This window comes from Callithrix jacchus, chromosome 13 (genome assembly GCF_049354715.1).
Source record: "Callithrix jacchus isolate 240 chromosome 13, calJac240_pri, whole genome shotgun sequence".
In the NCBI taxonomy this organism is placed as follows: domain Eukaryota; kingdom Metazoa; phylum Chordata; class Mammalia; order Primates; family Cebidae; genus Callithrix; species Callithrix jacchus.
Genome location: NC_133514.1, coordinates 28,673,903 through 28,687,229, shown reverse-complemented (window position 1 = coordinate 28,687,229; position 13,327 = coordinate 28,673,903). Strand labels below are relative to the sequence as shown.

At 41.2% G+C, this 13,327-nt stretch overlaps 1 protein-coding gene across 7 annotated transcripts in view; it reads right to left on the bottom strand.

Annotated features, from left to right (window-relative positions):
* DLC1 (DLC1 Rho GTPase activating protein) overlaps positions 1–13,327 on the bottom strand; it is a 521,814-nt gene that overhangs the window by 34,079 nt on the left and 474,408 nt on the right. The gene's annotated exons all lie outside the window — the stretch shown is intronic.

Here is a 13,327-nt window from a genome sequence, read left to right as displayed (position 1 = left end):
GAGGCTGAGGCAGGAGAATTGCCTGAACCCAGGAGGCGGAGGTTGCCATGAGCCGAGATCGCGCCATTGCACTCCAGCCTGGGTAACGAGAGCGAAACTCCGTCTCAAAAAAAAAAAAAAAAAAAGAAAAGAAAGAAAGAAAATAAGGCATCATGAGAAAGCTGAAGAGAGATTACATAACTCATTTTAAGTCTGGCTGACCTAACTTGGATTACTTTTCACTTCAACAAAAGGCCACAAAGTACCTCCAACACGCTAAAATACAATTTATCTTAGGAAAGTCACAGGCTTTCTGACACCCATGTGGTGAGTGTTTCAAAAGCCCCTGACGTTATGTTGTTTCACTGTTGGGTGCTCAGGTATTAACCGGGTATTAATCCAGTAGGAGGGGCCCAGGATGTCAAGGAACGTGGAGGGCATGAAGTCAGTAAATCCCACAATCTTGGCAGGCAGAAATGGCTAATAAAGCTTCTACTTCCCTGTGGTTTAACATCTTGTAGATAATATCGATAAACAGAAAGGCCAAGAGCAACTGATGCACTGTGTTAAAACTTACTGGAGCACATATTTACAATCCCATTAAAACTGACTCACAGAGGAGGTCCTGGGAACATTACTTAGTTTCTCTGGTTGCACAAAGAATATTCCTTTCAACTCTTCCTCCCACCTTCCTCAGGCCACGAGAGTACTCAATTATACAAGTCTACTGCCTCATTTGTAAAGGTCTCAATATCACATAATTTATGCCAGGTTCAAATCTTCATTAAGCATCTCTCTCAACCAAGTGGGAGACTAATAGTTCATATCAGAAGTATACACATCTTATTTTTGTCTAGTAACTTTATAGTTTTCAGGCATTTTTTTTTTCACCTATTATTTAGTGAGTTCCTTGGCCTCTGAAGAAAGGTAATTAAGAAAATCCATTCATTAAAGCAAGTGGCAATGTCAAAAAACTTTCCATCTCCTGATGAGTTAGTTAATCCCCAAACTAAAAACAATTATTGCAGTAGCCTGGAAATAAGTACATGGCAAAGTTAACTTCATGAATCTTTTCAATGTAGCAGTGAAAGTGGCATTACTCAACTCAAGATTTAGGACTGAATTGGGAGTCAATGATAGAGTGACATCAGTGTGGAAGAACTTCAGTGTTCGCACTGAATAAAAGTGTAGAATTGTCCAATGGGAATTGTTTGAGGTTACTTTTTTTCTAGGTGTATATTCACATTTTGTCTGAGCAAGGAAATAAAGATGTTTTAAATAAAATTATAAAATAAACACTTCCTAGAAAACTATATAGCTGGAAAAAATATACAAACTCAACATTTTATTTTAGAAAATTAGGAAATTAGACGAGGTGTGGTGGCTTACGCCTATAATCCCTGGATTTGAGAGGCTGAGGTGGGAGGATCACTTGAGCCCAGAAGTTCGAAACCAGCCTGGGCAACATGGCAAATCCTCATCTTCACCAAAGAAAAATAAAATTATAAAAATTAACCAGGCATGGTGGTGCACTCCTGTAGTCCCAACTACTCCGGAGGCTGAGGTGGGAGGTTTGTTTGAGCCTGCAAGGTAGAGGCTCCAGTGAGCCTCAGTGTTACTACTACACTCCAGCTTGGGCAACAGAATAAGACTCTGTCATCAAAAAAAAAAAAAAAAGAATAAGGAAATTACTTTTGCCCTATCTGTGTGCCCACCCCCTCCCAAAAAAGATAGATAAGGAAAGAAAGAAGGCTATAAGACTGTCTTTAAAAATATTTTAAAAACTCATTTCACCTGGCTATTAGAGGTTATTTCATTGAACAGACTATTAAGACATTGAACAATAGATTGTTAAAAAGTAAATGTGTTTGCTTTCTCAAAATTTAACTTAATAAGTGGTGAGTAACCAAAAATTCTCAATGCCCACCCTTTTTTGATGATAGTCAGACATTGCACTAGGTCAGCGTGCGTACAGAAGCCTTCATTAGATACCAATTCATTAGCCAGTCTTGCCAGAGCACGCTCCTTGATTTACTTAGAAAAATAGTTTTATGCCAAGAAGCATGGAAGAGGTAAGCTACTAGTTTTTTAAACAAGTTATATATAATAAAAGGTTTTTAAACAACCTTTTATTATATATAACTTTATTTAAGGTCCCATGTGATTTCAGGAACACGAAAATGCATATTGCCTTCTCGTTCTTTTTTTTTTTTTTTTGCAGACAAGGCCTTGCTCAGTCACTAAGTGATGCAATCATAGCTCACTGCAGCCTCAACCTTCTGGGCTCAAATGATCACCCCATCTCAGCCTTTTAAGTAGCTGAGATACAGGCATGAGACACTGTGCCTGGCTGTCTCTCTTATTTTCTACAACTAAGAAAATACAATGACTCCAAATGACCATAAATTGATCAGAAAAGCTGTGTCAAAATAGTCACTCTTAGGGCCACTTAGAAAGAATGTAAACAGGTGAAGGTTTGCTTCTTGAGCAGATAATTTAATTAACAGTTTACTATGGCTAAAAAGCAGCACTCCCAAAACTTCAGAGATGTAGTAATCTTACCCTTTCTTTCCTTCACCCTAAAATACATGAGAATTTGTCTTTTGATGTGAAATCATGGCAAAGAGACAAGCATATGACTATTTTACAAACAAAAGAAGTCCACTCATGAAAACTTAGGCTGCATTCAAATGAGAACCTAACCCACTATTTTTGTAGAAATCAGAATTAGAAAACTGTACAAAGTTGTCACGTATTTTTAGAAAATTGAATACTTTTTAACCTCACCCCACCATTTCCAATTCATAGGTCAAGAGAAAGTAGTAATAATCCAATGTATGTACTGATTTTTAAATATCAATTATTTTTATTTTATTTTATGTGAAATAAACCTATGTCTACATGCGAGTAACATAGTTTCATTCCCCAATTCATGCCATTACTTTCACTCCAGTCTCCTAACTATTAGTAAAACTCTGGGTCTGTAGACTCCCCTCTCTTAAGAGAATCTGTCCGTCCACCAATCCTGGCTCATCACACTTGCTGAGTTACTAATATTCCTCTCCTTCGCAAACTTTGCTGGAGCTCCATGCCTAAAGAATCAGGTCTTGGCTCTGTGCAGGGGCTCATGCCTGTAGTCTCAGCACTTTGGGAGGCAGAGTTGGTGGATCATTTGAGCCCAGGAGTTTGAGACACGCCTGAGCAATATAGAGAGACCCCATCTCTATGTAAAATACAAAAATTAGCCAAGTGTGAGTTGCAACTACTTGGGAGGCTGAGGTGGAAGGAGACTTGAGCCCAGGAGGTGAAGGCTGCAGTGAGCCATGACCACACCACTGCATTCCAGCCTGAGCATCAGAGCAAGAGCCTGTCTGAAAAAAAAAAAAAAAAAAATAGGTCTAAACAGCCCTGCAAGGTTTTCAAGGGTCTCCACTTGGCATCCAACCTGATTGTTAAGCTCTCTGTACCTGAGCACTCTAGCCAAAGTAAATTTGGTGCTCATATCCACACACACTGTACTGCAGTGAATTTTCTGGACTGAAATGCCCTTTCATCTGCTCATGAAAGAATTTCACTCATCCTTCAAGGTCCCAACCAAATGCCACTTCCTCCACGCAGTCTTCCGATATGCCTTTCAACAGTTCTATTAATGGCTCACTTTACTGAGTGCTAAATATATTTGTAAGGCCCTATCTAAGCACTAGCACATATTAGTTCATTTACACCTCATATTGATTCTAAAATAAACGCATGAGTAAACAGAAAGAAAAGTAAACACCTCTCCTTAAAAATGAGCTTTCTGAGGCCAAGAGAGGTGGCTCACTCCTGTAAACCCAGCATTGTGGGAGGCCTAGGTGGGAGTAACGTCTGAGGCCAGAAGTTCAAGACCAGCCTGGACAAAAATAGTGAGACTACATCTCTACAAAAAATGTAAAAAGAAAAAAAGAGCTTTCTGCCTATATTCCCAGCTACTCAGGAGGCTAAGGTGGGAGGGCTGCTTGGGCCTAGGACATCAAAACCAGCCTGGGCAACACAGTGAGATTCGATTTCAAAATATATAAATACATTTTAAAAAATGAGATTTCTACATTCAAATGCCATCGTGAGAGAAAAAACAATGACTTACAAAAATGCAAGGTTCTTCCTGCAAGACATGTTCATCCCTTTAAAAATACTGTATGTAACAGGCCGGGGACGGTGGCTCATGCCTGTAATCCCAGAATCTTGGGAAGCCAAGGCGGGCAGATCACCTGATCTCAGGAGTTCGAGACCAGCCTGGCCAACATGTCGAAACCCCGTGTCTACTACAAATACAAAAATTAGCTGGGCATGGTGGTGGGCACCAGTAGTCTCAGCTACTCAGGAAGCTGAGGCAGGAGAATCGCTTGAACCCAGGAGGCGGAGGTTGCAGTGAGCTAAGATCGCACCACTGCACTCTAGCCTGGGTGACAGAGCAAGACTCTGTTTCAAAAATAAGTAAATAAAATAAAATAATATATAGTATGTAACAATGAACAAATATTACAGAAAACCGTATATATATTGTATCACAGTCACCTTTACCTACCCTATGCTTGTTTTGGGGGGTCTCTAACACAGGTCTGAGGGTGTGATTTTCCCTTCAATGTATGTGAGTGGTGGTGTGAAAAGTACAAGAATGATTTTTAAAAAACATTCCCCACTGAACAAAAATGCCATTAGAAACTAAAAATACAATGGAAATACAATGAAACTTTTATACCTGGGTTTTCTCTAAACAAACAACAGACAAATGCCTTAAGGAGGAAACAGGAAATTTTTATTAGAAACAGCTTTAGTCAAAGTCGTTTCACAAAACAGTTCTGCACATTAGATGGATAAGGTCTCGGACACCCTTTTGTGTATGACTGGGAACCAGTAGGCCACATTTGAACATTTCCTGTCTTGATGGCATGGTCCTGTCTTCCCGTCACCCCTCAACAGTAAGCTGAACAAAAACTCCGCACCCCTAACATCATTCTGTGAACTCTATTATCTGGTTAAGCAACAGTAACTGGGCGTAACCAAGATGTGATTACTTCGATCTTCTGTCCCCTCTAGCTTCACAGAGGGAACTTCTGGGTTTCTTCTCTTCTTTGATAACATGCTACCAAAACCAGGCTTCGATGCAAATGGTACAGTGAATTTTTTTTTTTTTTTAAGAATTTGTTTTTTTCAGTGCAATTCTAAGGAATTAAAGGAATTCAAGAAAATTTAAGCACTTTCCAGATTCCTTGGATCTCTTAAAATTTGATAGCCATATGGGCAAAGATTCACGGAAAAGTTGATGCTTATTTAATTGCTACAGGACCGTGTCAGCTGTGTGCAGGCAGGCAGTGCTTTCTGATCCAAACCAGGATGCATTCTCCTCCCCATGGTGACAAAGATTCCTTCAAATGGGAGGGAAGACACTGCTTATCAATTCTCCTGATGACATCAAGGTGGCCAATTTTGCAGGGATGTTGTGCAGGTGGAGGCGATGGCTTTAATTACAACCCATCTTTATGTGATGGGTAGATCCCACAGGAGGTTCACTGAGACAAACAAAATATGATCTCAAACACCTGTAGTAAGGCAAGGCGATCTTGTTGACTCCCAACCCTGGATGTAGATAGGAACTGCACTGGGGTGTTTTCTTTTCTTTTCTTTCTTTCTTTTTCTTTCTTTCTCTTTCTTTTCTTCCTTTCTTTCCTTTTTTTTTTTAGGCAAGATTTCACTGTGTCACATAGGCTGGAGTGCAGTAGCATGATCACAGCTCACTGTAGCCTCAAACTCTTGGACTCAAGCAATCCTCCTGCCTCAGTCTCCTGAGTAGCTCCTGAGGACTACAGCCATGTACCACCATGCATCGCTAAGTGTGTGTGCTTTTTTGTAGAGACAGAGTCTCTCTATGTTGCTCAGGCTGGTCTCAAACTCCTGGGCACAAGCAATCCTACTGCCTCAGTCTCCCAAAGTCCTGGGTTACAAGCGTGAGCCACCGTGCCTGGCCAGGGAGCTTTTTAAAAACACCAACCATTCCCTCCCCAAGTATTCTGATTCACTCAGTCTAGATAGGGCCTGGACATTGTATTTCAGAAAATCTCCCTGTTTAAAGGCAGCCAGGACTGAGACCACTAAGCCAGATAACATTTCTTTGTATTCCTTCATCCTGGACTTTTTCACCCTTGGATAATCCTAACAGACTCCTCACTGAACTCTCTGATAAGCCTCGCCCCTCCCTGCCCACAACACATCTATCTTACTTCAACGATCCCCGAGCCACTGGGTTGGTTTTATGAGACACATATTTCATCATGTCACTCCCCGGCTCACAGTTCTTTAATGACTTTCCACCGCCTTTCAAATATAATCCGAAATTCTCAGCGAAGACCACAGTTTGGCATCTGCCTATCCACTCAGCTCTTGGAAGGCCTCCAAATGTAAGCTTGTTCCAGGCTTCCAAACTCCTTGGAGTTCTGAGGACATACCACACTGTCATACCTTAAGCCCTGGGTTCTCTCAAATAAATTCCCCCTTCTTCACTCCACCAACTTCTCACTTTTTAATTCATTTGTATATCCCAAAAGACAACTTTTTGCACAAAGGAATTACAGGTAGGTTGGTTTGAAGAAAAAGAAAGAAAATGTTACTATTTTCCTTTCTTTAAAGACAGAGAATGATGACTTGAATCTCTTTCTCTTTGCAATTAAAAAAAACAAATGTTGGCTGGGCATGGAGGCTCAGGCCTACAATGCCAGCACTTTGGAAGGCCGAGGTGGGCAGATCAGCTGAGTTCAGGAGTTCGAAACCAGCCCGGCCAACGTGGCGAAACCCCATATCTACTAAAAATACAAAAATTAGCAGAGGCGGTAGTAGCCACCTGTAATCCTAGGAGGCTGAAGCAGAGAATTGCTTGAACCTGGGAGGTGGAGGTTGCACTGTTGAGGGGTGATGGGAAGACAGGACCATGCCATCAAGACAGGAAATGTTCAAATGTTGCCTACTGGTTCCCAGTCATACACAAAAGGGTGTCTGAGACCTTATCCATCTAATATGCAGAACTGTTTTGTTATCTACCAATGTAACCGATTTGAAATGCATTATTCTCATGTATAGCCAAGATGGCGCCACCGTACTCCAGCCTGGGCGACAGAGCGTGACTCCCGTCTCAAACAAACAAACAAACAAAACAAATGTTAAACATACACAACTGCCAAAGACTGGTTATCAGGAGTTATCTAGGTAAAACAAATTCCTAGTAAGGTTAAGGCAGACAACAGAATCCATATATTAATATTTATTAAACTCCAATGTTATCTAATCACAGTAAAGATTTTCACCAGCCACTGGCCACACTCCTACCCTCAGGTACCTAAAAAAATTCCAAACATCTGCTATGCATAGTCTGGAAAAAAAAAACAGGAAGCTTCTTGGAGACTGGTCAGTCACTAATTCAGTTTCTTAGGCTATCCGGCTTAACAGAAGCTCACCCAAATCTATCGTTAGCTATATTCTAGTACAGTCATATGTTTAGCTAAAGTTCATCATCCTACATTATTCCCTTTACTATTTATTGATTGAACTAGGTGTACTGCCAGCAGCCCTCAGGGAAAAATCAAAGACACAAGTTCCTGTCTTGAAGCAGGAAGCCAAGTGGAAAGGAAATTCAGTAAAGTACAGCGTGTATGAGAATCCTCTATCCTCCGCTTAGAAACGAATTGGTTTCCTAAGGGCTATTCTAAGGTCCATGTGTTTGCTAAGTCCAAAGTGTCCCTGTACAGGCAACATTAGTGAGTCCCCCTTTCATTGGTAAAAACCAAACTCCCAACAATGTCCGCCACATCCTGCCTTCTGTCAGGACCCCGCCTGTTGCCCCAACTCCCAGTGACTGATCCAGCCACACCCGCCTCCTCCCATGCCCTCTCCCCTGGTGCCTTTTTTGTTGTTGTTGAGATGGGGTCTCGCTCTGTTTCCCAGGCTGGAGTGCAATGGCACAGTCTTGGCTCACTGCAACCTCTGCTTCCCAGGTTCAAGCGATTCTCCTGCCTCAGCCTCCTGAGTAGCTGTGACCGCAGGTGCCTGCCACAGTGCCTGGCTAATTTTTGGTTTCTTTTTTTTTTTCCTTTAGTAAAGATGTGGTTTCACCATGTTGGCCAGGTTGGTCTTGAACTCCTGACCTCAAGTAATCCGCCTGCCCCAGTCTCCCTCCCAAAGTGCAGATTATAGGCATGAGCCATGGCACCTGGGCCCTTTCTCACCATTTTCCTATTTTATTGTTTCTTCTTCCACAACACTTATTAGGTTTACTTTCTGTCTTTCCTCTTTGTAAGCTCCTCAAGGGCAAGCTTCTTTGTCTATTTTATTCTCTGATAGATCCCAAGCACCTACAATAGCACACAGTAGTTGCTCAATAAATATTACACAAAGAAATTAACAACAGGTCAGGTGTGGTGGCTCATGCTTGTAATCCCAGCACTTTGGGAGGCCAAGGCTGGCGGATCATGAGGTCAGGAGATTGAGACCATCCTGGCCAACATGGTGAAACCCCATCTCTACCAAAAATATAAAAAATTAGCCAGGCGTGGTGGCGCATGCCTGTTGTCCCAGCTACTCGAGAGGCTTAGGCAGGAGAATTGCTAGAACCCAGGAGGCAGAGATTGCAGTGAGCCGAGATCGCGCCACTGCACTACAGCCTGGGCAACAGTGCGAAACTCCATCTCAAAAAAAAAAAAAAACACTCATAAAATTTTTGTTCTAGTAAGTGGTGTTAATTTTTCTGGCCAGGATCCACCATAAGAAATACATTCTACATTGTAACATGGCACACACATATACATGTATGTACATGTATATGTATAGATAAATATAAACACATATTCATTCATATAAACACGTCTGTATACATAACTGTTAAAAAAGGTTTCAAACGAAACCTACAATAAATGATGCAGTCTTACATTTTATATATTTTTGAATGCTGTGTTATCTACCAATGTAACCGATTTGAAATGCATTATTCTCATGTATAGCTTTTCTCTAAAAAAAGGAAATGAAGAACTTCTGTATAGTATAAAGAGGAATGTGATAAGACATAGGAGTATGAAATCAGAGGTGGGAGGATGCCCCTTCTTGCTAGTGGGCAAGTGGGGTCTGCCCGGGCCCAGTCTGTGCTCAGCCTTTATTTAAAGAGGCATTATGATCTTGGATATGAAACTGGACTGCAGGAGAGAGGATTCAGTGTAAAGGACCCCGAATGAAGTAAGAGGTAAGCTGGGAAGCAGAGGTGTTGGGAGGAATGCAGTCTGGATTTACTAGAACACAGAGCAAAAAAGCAGGAGTATGGAGCAGAAAGGAAGTTATCTCATGGATCGGATGGAGCACCTTCTGAGCCTGGTTATGCAACGAGCAACCAGCGTTATTTCCTCAGTTGTGAAACAGCTTTGCATCTGGGTGCTCTGAGGTCCTTCTAATACTCTACTGATAGCAGAGGACAAAGCATTACTGTAGCAAGTCAGGAAAACAGATCCAGGAAAGAATCCACTGCCTAGTTAGGTAGCCTTAGGAAAATAATCTCTCTGGTCCTGTTGCTTCATCTGTAAAACCTGGGACTGCCATAAGCTTCGTAAACTCCCTAAGCTTTGACTCTAATATTTCCTTTACACCCATTTTACCTTCTCTCTAAGACAACCTCTAGAAGGAGTTCCATGCCACTGTTAATTTTCCAGATTTCTCATCAATTAGATGGAGACATTCTTCCCTCAAAAAACTGGATTACTCGAAACTGCTATGAGAGACCCCCAAATTTGTAAATCGACAGAAGTTTTAATTGCTTTCATTTTAAAAGCTAACATTTCCAATTTTCCTTTTCTTTTTTGAGATAGGCTCACTATGTCACCCAGGCTGGAGGGCAGTGTTGCGATCTCACTGCAACCTCCGCTTCCTGGGTTCAAGGGTTTCTCCTGCCTCACCCTCCCAAGTAGCTGGGACCACAGGCATGCACCACCACACCCGGCTAATTTTCGTATTTTTAGGAGAGACAGGGTTTCACCATGTTGGCCAGGCTGTTCTCAATTTTCACAACTCAAGTGATCCACCTGCCTCGGCCACCCAAAGTGTTGGGATTACAGGCGTGTGCCACCACTCCTGGTTCAATCGGCTTTTTAAGAGATCGACTTACTGATTTGTCCCATGAAGCCTATGTTCATATTATAGAAAACACAAAACCAAAGATGTTTGCTTATGTACGTGTCTCTAGCCCTCTGAATTTCAATTTGAGAGGAAGAAAACACTTCAATGTACAGAAAGCGTTTAAGAGTTTTACTTTCCTTATTGATCTTTCATGTTTGTACTTCTGTTACAGCAGCATCTTGTCTTCCAAAGAGGCCATGAATTGGGCACTGAAATGCATCTCGGAGCTTTTCATCTTTTCTCTTTACATATGTGGAAGCTGGTACAGAATTGAGGTGATTTGCTGAAGGGTCCAAAGCTACCCAGCTCTCATCCCCAGGTTAGAGCACTTCTTGCCTATTTCAACTGCGCCCTCATTTGTAAATCGCCATACTGTTTTCAGTCCTAGTAAGAAATGGAAGCTCTGGGGAATTTTCTTTTTAAGTTGCCTTTTTTTCTCTTATTCTTCTGCTTGAGGTTGGGAGACATACATATACAGCTTTCTAGTAAAGAACATTCCTAGAAATTATATAAAGGAGGGGAAAAGGACCCATTTTCCCTGTGATGTGGTGACAACTTAATAGATGGTTTTGCCTTGAAAGGAGGAAACACTGGGAGACACACCCGGTAAGCCTATAACTGGGATTAAGCGCTGCAGGTGACACTTTAGCAATGTGGAAATTAAATCAATTGAAATCCCCTTTGGGGATCATCTAGTACAGGAGTTTGCAAAGTACTCTTTTTAACACATAAACCAGGAAAAGGCAAGTAGCTCACATCAAAATATTTGCTCTTCCCTGGCACAGGCAACAGCTCTGGATTAATTTAAGCCCATGAGGGACATGGCTCTATCAGGCCCTCTAGTCTTGTGTTGATCCAGTTATTTCCAGGAACAGAAAATATCTCCCAAGTAATCAAAAATTGGCACTTATTACCCAGCAAAAAGAGGTCAAATTGAAATGAAAATAAACTATTAAGGAAATGGATACTGAGTCATCACATCTTTCTATTTCATTTCAACCTAGGCAGGATAAAAATCAATCTCTGCTACACACACACACACACACACACACACACACACACACACACGTATATGTATCTCTAGTATTCTATGTCAAATATTTATACGTTTCAAACTTTGCACTAAGAGTAGTGATTTCGAATAGCTTTTAAAATACAAAGTCCTTTGAAAATAATAACTGTATAGGTTAAGATTTCAAGAAAGGAAAGTATCTAACTGATCAATATATTAAGGGTCCTTATTTTTCTGAGTCTCTTTTCTTTGCAAAATGAAGCACAAGTTTTAAGATTATATAATCTGTTTTCTCTTTAAACTTGTTATTCAAGGCAAAATATCTGGTTACAAACCTAGAGTAACCCTGTCTCCATTATTAAAAGTTGGCATACAAATAAACTTTCTTTTACATATGTTAGCAAAGCTTATTCTACATATTTACTGTATTCTGGCTTTTGCTTTATAGTTCCACCACAGCACAGGAAAACATAAAATAGTGTGCAAACAGCAATGCTCTAAAAACTTGAATTAGAAATAAAGGGATAGAAATAAAGGGGATAGCAAGAAGATCTACTGAAAAAACTGCTAGGCCGGGCCCAGTGGCTCACACCTGTAATCCAGCACTTTGTGAGATCAAGGCTGGTGGATCACGTGGTCGAGATCAAGACCGTCCTGGCCAACATGGTGAAACCCTGTCTCTACTAAAAATTCAAAAATTAGCTAGGCATGGTGGCACATGCCTGTAGTACCAGCTACTCCAGGAGGCTGAGACAGGAGAATTGCTTGAACCTGGAAGGCAGGAGGTTGCAGTAAGCCGAGATCGCCCCACTGCACTCCAGCCTGGTGACCAAGCCAGACTTCAGCTCAAAACAAACAAACAAATAAACAAAAGTGCTCGCCCATATTTTCATCTATTCTAACAGAAAAAAGAAAATGAAGAGAATGAATGAAATATCAAGTTATCTTATCAAATACCAATGACAATGAAAATATGGCAGGTACTGGTTAGGAACATAAGCTATCTCCATATGTCAAACCTGAAAGAGGAAACACTATTCAATTAGACTCAGTTTTGTGCCAAAAGTATGAGTAAAAGATAAGACTTGCTATGTTCTAGGTGAGCTAAGGAATTATTTTCACTAATATTGCTTGGGACACCCATTCCCCTAAATGAACACTAACGAATGAACAGAAATTAATCTAACGGTCAAATTTTGATCCAGGTTCCTATGAACAACTTAAGACCTTCATTTTGTTGCTGTCCTCATTTTCTTTACACATGCTGACCAGAATGGGCCTGAGGTTCCAGTCAACTCACATGTGACCCTGGACTAGTCACTGACCCTCCCCGCATCTCAGCTACCCCTCAGGAGAAAAAAGGCACTGTTTTTCCAGGCTGCTGCCTTTGCAAAATTCTGGAACTTCCTATGAAATGACTTTTATGGATATCTAAGCATTATATACAATGCCCTTTCTGTGCTATATAATTTGAAAAAGGGAGTTGTATGAAGATTGGATCCCTTATGAGTTTATGGTTTCTCCAGAATCAGAAGGTAAAGATCATTTCAGGATTTCAGCATCTTCTCTCTATTTTGTCACTTGAGTGTAATGAGGGACATAGTGTGGTTGTGATGCGACTCTGTGCATGGGCCACAGGCCATTTCACCTCTGAGGTCTCTTCTTCTGTGGCTTCCTAAGTGCTGCGAGCCTGGGAAACGCTACAACCCCAGGATGTGAAAAACTTCTGTCCCTTAGACATCCTTTAGAGACTCCTGCGAGGAGAAGGAAGGCGCCTTTCTGACAAGCTTCAGGAAGTGACCTCCAGTCCTCTCTGCAGGACACTCAAAGGTGGGGCAGGTCAGAGAACAAAATGTGGATGGGAGGTGCCAAAGGCATCTGAGGACTCAGGCTCCACTGACCTCAGCCTTCAAGAAGCTTTTGATTTTTCCCTGACAAGGGAAGGTGTAGACACCAAAAGGCATCAAGTAAAGAAATGTATAAAGTGAAAATAAGCAGACTTTCCACAAGGAAATTAAGTCTAATAGCAGAACAAAAAACCAAAAAAAAAAAAAAAACCCAACCAAAACACCCAAGGATGAATGATTAAGAGAATCTGACTTCCACTGTGTTTTGGCTTCACTTTAGAAGGATATAATAGTTCACTTTTTG